General features: G+C 38.6%; 1 long non-coding RNA gene across 1 annotated transcript; it reads right to left on the reverse strand.

Annotated features, from left to right (window-relative positions):
* Nucleotides 1–235: 235 nt before the first annotated feature.
* On the reverse strand, nucleotides 236–1,313 carry LOC129242711 (uncharacterized). Its single transcript, XR_008582209.1, has 3 exons — nucleotides 1,067–1,313; nucleotides 568–993; nucleotides 236–411 (listed from the first exon to the last, which is right to left on the reverse strand). It is a non-coding gene; the product is annotated as an uncharacterized LOC129242711 (long non-coding RNA).
* Between the last annotated feature and the right edge of the window lie 8,130 nt (nucleotides 1,314–9,443).

The following is a 9,443-nucleotide window of genomic DNA, read 5'->3' on the forward strand; positions in this document are numbered from 1 at the left end:
CCACTAATACCGACATTATACAATGTTGGCAAGAAGTGAGGTACAAAATGACAGTAGAATCTTCTGCTGCCAGTTCTGGTCAGAAGTTAAGCTTCACAGTTGTAGCAGATACTGTAGCTCATAAGACTGAGTCCCTTTATTCTATGGCTTCGATTCCAATAGTTTCCCACACAAAAGTTGTACAAAAGATCAAACATCTACATGATCGATACTACACTCTTCGTAAATCTTATTCAAGGGACAAAGACACACCTGAGAAACAAAAGAAGTACAATGATTTTATTGAACAATCTTCAAGTACATTATTTGACATTTCGTCCTGCAAGTGCGAGATGACACTCAATTGCTTTTGTCAAAGAAGCTTTGACAAGTGTATTTGTCCAAGGCCGGTAACTATCAACTGCACATGCCCTAAAGATAGAAAGATACCTCCATTAGAAATCAATTTTTTATATGCTCAAAGATATCTCGGACAAGGTAAGATTGGGACAGGAGATACCAAAGAAACTCAAAAGCTTACATTAAAGTTGCAGAGAAAAGCTCGTCACTTAAGTCAGACCAACTTACCTGGACCTTCTTGTAGTAGCATTGATTCTGAAACAGAGATAACTCCTGAAGTTGACAATGATAAGAATGATCCCGATTCTCAGACCTCACGCTCTATTTCCTCTCAGTCAGCAAGTTCAAAAAATGCACAGATGCTCTTATCACTTCCAGCAACGGCTTGAACAAGTGATCGTTTTGGAGTATCTGATAGAGCAGCAGCATCTATTGTGTCTAGTGCATTTAAAGACGTTGGTCTTATAACGGACAAAAATACTTCTTTTGTTGTTGATCGAAGCAAAATTAGAAGAGAAAAAGAAAAATTTAGACTAAAACTTATCGAATCGGGGAATGCAATAGAGCAATTAAAAGATCCGATGTGTGTGTATTTTGATGGCAGGATGGATGACACTTTAGTTTTAGTTGAAAAAGGAAACAAACGTTATCAATCTATAAAAAAAGAAGAGCACATTTCAGTAATAACAGAACCAGGCTCAGAGTACTTTCGTCATTTAGTACTTACTTCAAAAAGTGGAAAGGACACAGCATACAGCATTCCAAATTATTTTGAAGAAAATGGTATAAATCAATCTAATGTTGTAGTGATTGGATGTGATGGTACGTCAACAAATACTGGGTGGAAGAATGGTGCAATAAAATTCATTGAAACGCGTTTAAAAAGACCAGTACAATGGGCTATCTGTCTCCTCCATTTTAATGAATTACCTCTGAGGCATCTAGTTGAAATACTTGATGGTAAAACAACAGGTCCTCAGTCTTTCAGTGGGCTGGCTAAATGTGAATTTTTGTCCATCGTTGCTTTTCAGAGGATTGAATGCTCTCTTCCACGAACGCTTGACACAATAAGCTTAAGTAAAGATCAGAAATACTTGCATGACATTGTCATTGCTATTGATGCTGGTTTTTGCTCCCCAGATCTAGCAAATCGAGATACGGGACCAATATCACATTCTCGTTGGTTGACAATTGCTAACAGGTTCCTAGGATTATACATTTCTTTGCAAGAGCCATCTAAAAATCTCATTCAAATTGCAAAATACATTTTGACTGTATATGTACCTCTATGGTTCGAAATCAAAACAAATTCTTGAATAGTTGACGCACCTAAACATATTTTAGAATGTATTAAAATATGTAGAATCTTATCTTCACAAGTCCAGGCAGTAGTTCATAAGGTCATTCAAACAAATTCCTTTTATGACCATCCAAAACATTCTTCTCTCGATGGTGGTAGATGACAGAGAGCATGTCCGCGATCTTGGATTGAGGCGAGTTCTGAAAATAAAAGAAATCCCTTCAAAAGACAAAAATATTAGAAACTTTTTGGTTCTTAAACTAAACTTTAAAGCAAATGAATATTTTGAATTAATTAATTGGTCTGAAATGAAACTTACCTGCCCCCCAATTTTAGACAGCCTTTCTTCTGAAGATATCTTGCATTTAATTTCTGATAAAGAAAAACCAAAACTAACCATAGATTTAACAAATATTCTATGCCATACGCAAGCTGTGGAGCGTTGCGTAAAATTAGTAACTTTAGCGTCCTCAAAAGTGTATGGGAACGAGAGATATGATGGGTTTATAAGAGCAACACTCTCTTCTCGTACACTTATGCCTCAATTGGACACTAAAGCAGACTTTGCCACTCTCGAATAAATAATTTTTCATCTTTGGTTGGTTGGTTGGGAAGGGAGTGGGTGGAACTCGTAGTACAGTCACCTTCACGTGGTGAGTTCTGAGTCGTCCCAAAAGTGCGGGCCAAGAGCTGTACAAAACTTCTTTAAGACAGTGTGGTTAGTGGGCGCGCTAAGAGGGGAATAATTTATTCTACTTATATACTCAAGAAGACTTATACAAAAATTAAAATAGAGAAACTAACCACCCGCAATTACGTAAATTTATACAAAAAATGACATTTCCCACTTCTTTTCAGGGGCTGTAGGGGCTTTGATAGAGCGGTAGACGTTTTTCTTTTCAAACTGTACCTGATGTTGTAATAGTCTACAAAAAATGAACTTTATCTAACATCATTTCCACCTCTTACAATTTTTCGAATATTTGTTCAATTTGTTATAAAATTTGTAAATTTTAAATGCAATGCGCGAACGGAAGATATTAACCGATTTGAAATTTCTTTTTTTTCCTGAATTTGTATAGATATGTAGCAACTTTTCCCTGCTATTACGATATGATTTGAAAAAATTTACGTATTTCACTCCGGTCTAGTATGCAATACTTGCTTGGAAAACTTGCATGTAGCATCCCAGCAATGTTTTTAAATTTTTCTCACTTGGCGGTTTTTTAAGAATCGTGATTAACTCCTCCTATTCTCTTGCGTATCTTAGACAGTAGAAGAGTACCTGTTGCGCTTCCTATGCAGGTAATACTGGAAGCAGCCGAGTCCACTCAACATCTGAAGGAGGAAGTAATTCACTTATCTTTGTCTTCGTCGTAGCCACGTAGCATGGCTAAGGATTGCTTAAACCTCTTAGATCTTTTTAAGAAGGTAACTAGTCCCTCCAGTGTAGCATTTTGCAGATTTCGCAGGTTTTCAAAGAAATAATCGCAAAGATATTTGGCACGGCTTCTTTGGAGTGAAGCACATTTTAAGGTAAACCCATTCTCCTGGCTATGGTGCCAATAGTGCAATGACCCGTTATAACACCTGCGAGAACACTCGTAGTTGATTTGTTGAATCCAATCAGAAATTTCACCCTTTTACGATTCAGTTTTGGCCAGAGCGCTTTGGAGAGCCTACAGTTAGTAGTCACAGACCACCTTCTATATGTTTCCGTGATTATGCTCAAGTCAATCGCAGCTTATAGTTCGTTTAGAGGAATGCTTATGTGCTCAACCACTCACTGAAGGTCAAACTCAGAGCCTTTCATTGCACGCTCATCCGCTCTTTCAAACAGAACAAAAAATGTAGATGTTTCAATTGGAATGGGAAAGCGACCAGCTAATCGAAGAGTAGACGAGTATTTCTATCAATTACAAGTAAACGTCTTTTGTGACTGCGGTAATCCCCTCTGAAATTTTCTCAGATATATATTTATAGAGAATTTTATTCCTTGAATGTCCTTTTATAAGCTTTTTTTGGACTTTTCTTAGAAAAAGTGTCAGTTTGACACGCAACTAGAGCAGTTAGAGGGAGTTAGAGAGTTAAAATTCTGAAATAGAATATTTACAGTAATTTTTCTATCGAAAAACGGTTTCAAACACTTCATTCATGTGATATATTTATTTATCAACATTTCTATGCGCCAAATTTGAAAATTTTGGCAAGCTGTAAAAAAGAACTGAAACGGTTTGGGCTGCCACTTTGTTCTGCAAAAGTGTTCTACTCGCGATGTACTTTCAGGATTATAAGGCAACTTTTCTATGCCAAAAGTGCTGTGGGACAGTGTTTTTTTTTATTTTAAACTCATTTGTATTGTAAAAAATGAAAATCAAATGAGTCTCAACACAAGTGACATTCTTTATCAACCTGCTAATTGTATAACTGTCAAGAATAACTGATTAACTACAACAACAACAAAGTATTACTTATGCAACTTATCTTTGGAAACGGTTCACTTCAGCTATTCAGGATGATTTTCGTCGTCCACATTAACCACAACAGCAAACGAACGATAATTTCCATAAGTTAAACATTTGGCATGCAAGCTCATTAAGTTAAGATGAACGCTGCATGGCTCCAAACACATGCATAAATATATTACTTGCAACATCCGCTTGCCGTTGACAAAAGCTAGCGAAACGCCGAAGTGGCAAAGCCAAGCTGGTGCTGGTTGTGGTAAAAAAGAAGTCAAGGTCCCAAAACGTTTAGCACATAAATTTCATTCAAGTGACAACAATTGAAGACAGCAACAAGCAACAGCACTCAAGCGGCAAAAAATATAGCTCCAACAGCAGCAGCAGCAGCAATTCATTGTTGTTACTGACCGCAACGTAAACGATTCGCCACAGGTGTGGCTGCTGCAACAAAGAGGTGCGACGTCACCGCCAACGCCAACGCCACCAACACCGACTAACCAACCGTGACCACAACTGAATGAATTTGGAATTGCGGCAGTGCGGTTGCAACAATGCGCGACATTGCAGTCCATCAGCCGTGGTCGAGTCGTTGAATGGACCAGCGTCAAAAATCCGCCTCATTTGCCTACAAACGGCAATGAGAGCTGATGGTCGCCGTACGCTGGTCGCTCTCGGTGGCTGGTTGAACTCCACCCGCTGACGCCCGTTGAGCGGCGTGACAAATTTTCGAACTGCGCTGGCTAGTAACTGGTAGCAGTGGGTGTTCTCGCGGTCACTTAATTCTCCGCTTAGTTGGTTTATCGGCTCACTGGTGTTACCGTTCTTGCTGCGGACGCTTGACAGTTGTGGACAAACGATCTAGTTGCGCGTGCGGCGGCGGCAGCCGCAGCTACTCATTGTCAAGAAAAATTATTCATAAGCACATAAATTTTGTGCAATGCATCGACAATCTCAAAGAAGCGTGAAAGGTCTGCAAGGCACTGCACCCAAGAAACCCAGTAGGAGTTGGTTGTAGTCAAAAGGAAAAATATATGGACAGCAAAATATATGGATGAAGGCACAAAATGAGGGCAGGGCTGAGGACTAAATGTATACACTGTAAAAAGTGTGAAGGAAATGTGTGAGGTCAAAGAACTTTTAGTTCGTATCTTTAGTACATTTTTTATTGCATAAGAGAAGGTTAGAGCGAGAAAGAGAGAGCGGGAGAGGGAGGGAGGGAGGGAGAGCGAGAAACTAAAAGAGAGGGATAGTGGTCTAAATAATAATTTGCATACAATTAGAAGAATTTGGGGAGTATTTAGGGAAGAAAATATACTGATATTCGTCACCATAGCCTAATGTGATTGTGAAGGCTGATCAATTTTAAATTGAAATAAAAATAAAAAAAATTCAAATTGATTGGGCAATCTTTATTATTTTTATGTATTCATGACTAGCCATTGACTATTGGAAAAAGTACCTCCAATCTGATCACCCTTTATTATATTTGAGCCACTGGAACAGAAACCCTAACACAGAAATTATGTTAGTCGCTTCGTAGTTGATATGTTTGAGAGAACAAAAAAGAATATGTCAAAATAATCCGCCTTTGTAAGCAAAAAGGTTAAATTTAGTCACTCTGCGTAGGATTATGAATTTCGAAGAAGTATTAAAATTGGGCAAGATGCTGTGGTTGTTGTTTTTGTAATATCATAAAGTTATAAATTTCTTTTGTCTAGAATTCATGAGGCTATCGAGGACATAGGGCAGCCACTTTGCAATTCGGTTATGGAAAATTTCATGAAAAGGATAGTGTCCTGTAAGCGTGGTCGTGGTGGTCATTTGCCTGATGTTATTTTCTACTATTAACGGCATACCTTCCTCTTTATAGTGAAATAAACATCCGATCATTTGTATTAAAAAAAAACATTTTTCTTTGAATATCAAAATAACACCTCTCATTGGAAAACGCTTTATTAGATAGACCTCATAACCTTTTGTGCCTTCCACTTTAAGATAGAGCTGGGTTGGATTGAGCTTGTATGCCTTTCTTCTGGCTGCAATTGACCGTGATCTCTGCACCTGCTCCCCATTGTACCGCCACATTCAGAGAAAATGTGTCATGGAGATTTAGAGAAGTCTTCGGGGATTGGTTATGAAAACGACGAAAGTCAGTGGATCGTATACCGATCATGTGCAGATAGCTCCAAGCGCTATAGTGGATGGTATGAGTTTCCTAAATCAATTTTGATTGTACCCCCTGTAAGGACTTCGCCTTGCGTAGCCACATATTTTGGCTCCCTTAGTCTTAGCTATTCGCTCCTAAGCTTTTTCTTTATGGTGTGTTGCCCCTTAGCAAGAAATACCTCAAATCTTATTGGCAACGAAGCCGCAGAAGACAGGCTGCATTGTAACAAACATTTTGGGTGAAAGCATTTGGGCCATATAAAAATTAATACGCCTAACATTTTTTTGCGTTTTGAGGTAAAGTTTTTTGAAAGCCTAATTAATTTTTAAATTACATACTTGAGTGCTTATCGAAAAAAATAGTGAAATATTTTAACCCATTAGCTCTCATCATTGAATCTTTTTCAAGATTTTTTGAGCCTCCTTCTTATTATACTCAAGTCCATGATTTAATTATTAAATGAAGGGTGAAGAATGTGGAAAAATTAAATCCCATTTGGTAAAAATGGTAGCAAAAAGTGTGATTTTACTTGAATGCAAAAAAACTGCACGCGGTTAAAAAAATAAATAAATTATTACGTGCCCAACTAAGTTCTCGCTGTTTTTTTTATGAAAATACAACTTTACTCTGAAAACATGGTTACAAGTGAATCATTGAAAGTATTGCTCATCGCTGGCTAATACCTTCTCCCATCTTTCTGGTCGATCTCGTATACCGTCGCGGTAAAACTGTTCATCTTCCGAGGCTATCCACGGACCAAGCCATTTTTTTGATGTCTTCATATGAATGGAACTGCTGGTCAGCTAGACCATGTGCCATCGATCGGAACAAGTGATAATCGGACGGCACAATATCTGGAGAATATGGGACGTGGAGTAGGATTTCCCATTTCAGTATTTCCAGGTAGGTTTTAACGGCTTTGGCAACGTGAGGCCGAGCGTTGTCAAGCTGTAGAATCACTCTCCGGGCATTGCGGCCGCTTCTCGCGCAGTGCTCGGCTCAATCGCATCAATTAAAGTCGATACCGATCCCCAGTGATGGTTTTGCTTGGTTGTAATAGTTCATAATAAATAACACCAATTTGGTCCCACCAAATACATAGCATAACCTGCGCAGCGTGAATATTCGGTCGAGGCGACGACGTAGAAGCATAACTGCGCAGTCCCCATGACTTTCTTTTCTTTGGATTGCTATAATGAATCCATTTTTTTATTACCCGTCACGATGCGATGAAGAAAACCCTTCCTTTTTTGCCGCTGGAACAGTTGTTCACAGGCGAAAAAACGACGTTCAACATCTCTTGGTTTTAACTCATGAGGAATGCAAGTCCCCTGTTTCTGAATCATTCCCAAAGCAAGCAATCACTTGGAAACGGATTGGCGGGTAGCTCCTAATATTAAAACAAGCTCTTCTTGCGTTTGACACGGATCCTCATTGAGCAATGCCTCAAATTCAGCGTCTTCGAAGGTTTCTGGCCTTCCTTCACGCGGACGGTCATCAACATTAAAATCCCCGCGACGGAACCAATCTCGACACGTTGTTTCACTTAAAGCAGCATCTCCATAAACTTTTGGTAGCTCTCGATGCGCTTCAGCCGTCGTTTGTTTTCGAATGAAAGAGGAAAATCAACACTTCCCGCAAATGACGATTATTCGGCACAAAATCAGACATTTTCACACAACCAAAAATTGTGATACCAAAACAAAATCACTAATGTGTCGAAGCAGTTTGTTTACCATTTGTCTAAGCTTGGTTTATGACGTTTAGATTATGTTAGAATCCACTAGCACACACTGCTGACGGCATCTATTGACAAACAGCGGGAACTTAGTTGCGCACCTAATAAGATTTGAATGTGAATAATTAAATATATCACAAGTATAAATAAATAAATGGTGCAAATGTAAATTGTCAAGGGCGATATTAATACAAAAATTGATCGAGGAACATTTTCTGATTTTTTTTTTATTAAAAATTTATTTATTTATTTTTGAAGCAACCTATTAAGTACCACTTTTCTCGCACATTACTCCAGAAAAATGCTCAGTGGTATTCTGATTTAAGAGGTATGCCAGGATATATTTCATTTGAGAATAATACTAAAAAATCCAAGGAAGTTCTGGCTCATAAGCACACAATTTTGGAAGAGGAAAAATGTACATATCCTCCACTTTTACCCGAAATTTCTAAACTCAGCAACCCAGTCTCAAGCTAAGGGAGCCGGTTTGTCAAGAGGGAACGTGAAAGTTGCTTGCGGACCAAACTTTTCATTATTGAATCAGGACTCCACACAGCAAATTTATCAATTTTGAGAAAAATTTACGACAATGCCCAAAATACTGGGATCACATGACATGGAATCGTTCAATTGCCTTAAAATTTTTAGAGAAAATTCTACAAATCTTGCATTATTTAATAAGATCATAAAAAAAATCGAAAATTGTTAACCCATATAACCTCCAAAGCCACATTATTGAAGATCTCAACTCGTCTAAGTCGAATAGTGACCTCCGTGGCTAAATATTGGTGGAGGTTATTGATTTTCCAAGTTGACTCTACTCCTGCCATTCAACAGCGTTGGCTCTCCATATCTCCAAGTTTATCTTAAAATTCTGTTACGAGTACGAGGAGCGAAAAAGAGTTCAAAGAAGCTTTCGAAGTCTGTCAACTTGAAAATTTGGCTCAGTGCTTGCCTGTTGTATCACTAAAAATTTGTATCACTGTCCGCCTGTTTTGCATCCGATTCGCATGCAGCAAAAATACGCGTTCGAAGCGCTGCTGCAGCAAGACGACATGGCCGCGTCACAGCGACATTTGTGTAAATTTTATTAATCACAATTTATGTGCGTATAAATTATAAATGAAATCGTTCTCATGCGAAGACAACAACAGCGACAACAGTAAGCTGGATGCAACAGTAGGAGGAAAATAAGAAGACGAAATACAACAACAACAATAACAACAGCAGCTGCAAAAGCAAAAATGCAAGGCAATGAGACAGCGGCAAGTGTGCGATGACTGCGCGCAGCAGTGGCCAACAATATTTTTGACGCTACCGAAGTGTGTTGATGTTGCCGCACGGCAAAGGATAGCGGCTTGTGTTAATGTGACTTTGAGGTGAATTTTGTTGTTGGCCGTTTTTTATTATTATTATTTGCTTGTTACCCCCCATCGC

This window comes from Anastrepha obliqua, chromosome 3 (genome assembly GCF_027943255.1).
Source record: "Anastrepha obliqua isolate idAnaObli1 chromosome 3, idAnaObli1_1.0, whole genome shotgun sequence".
Classification (NCBI taxonomy): Eukaryota; Metazoa; Arthropoda; class Insecta; order Diptera; family Tephritidae; genus Anastrepha; species Anastrepha obliqua.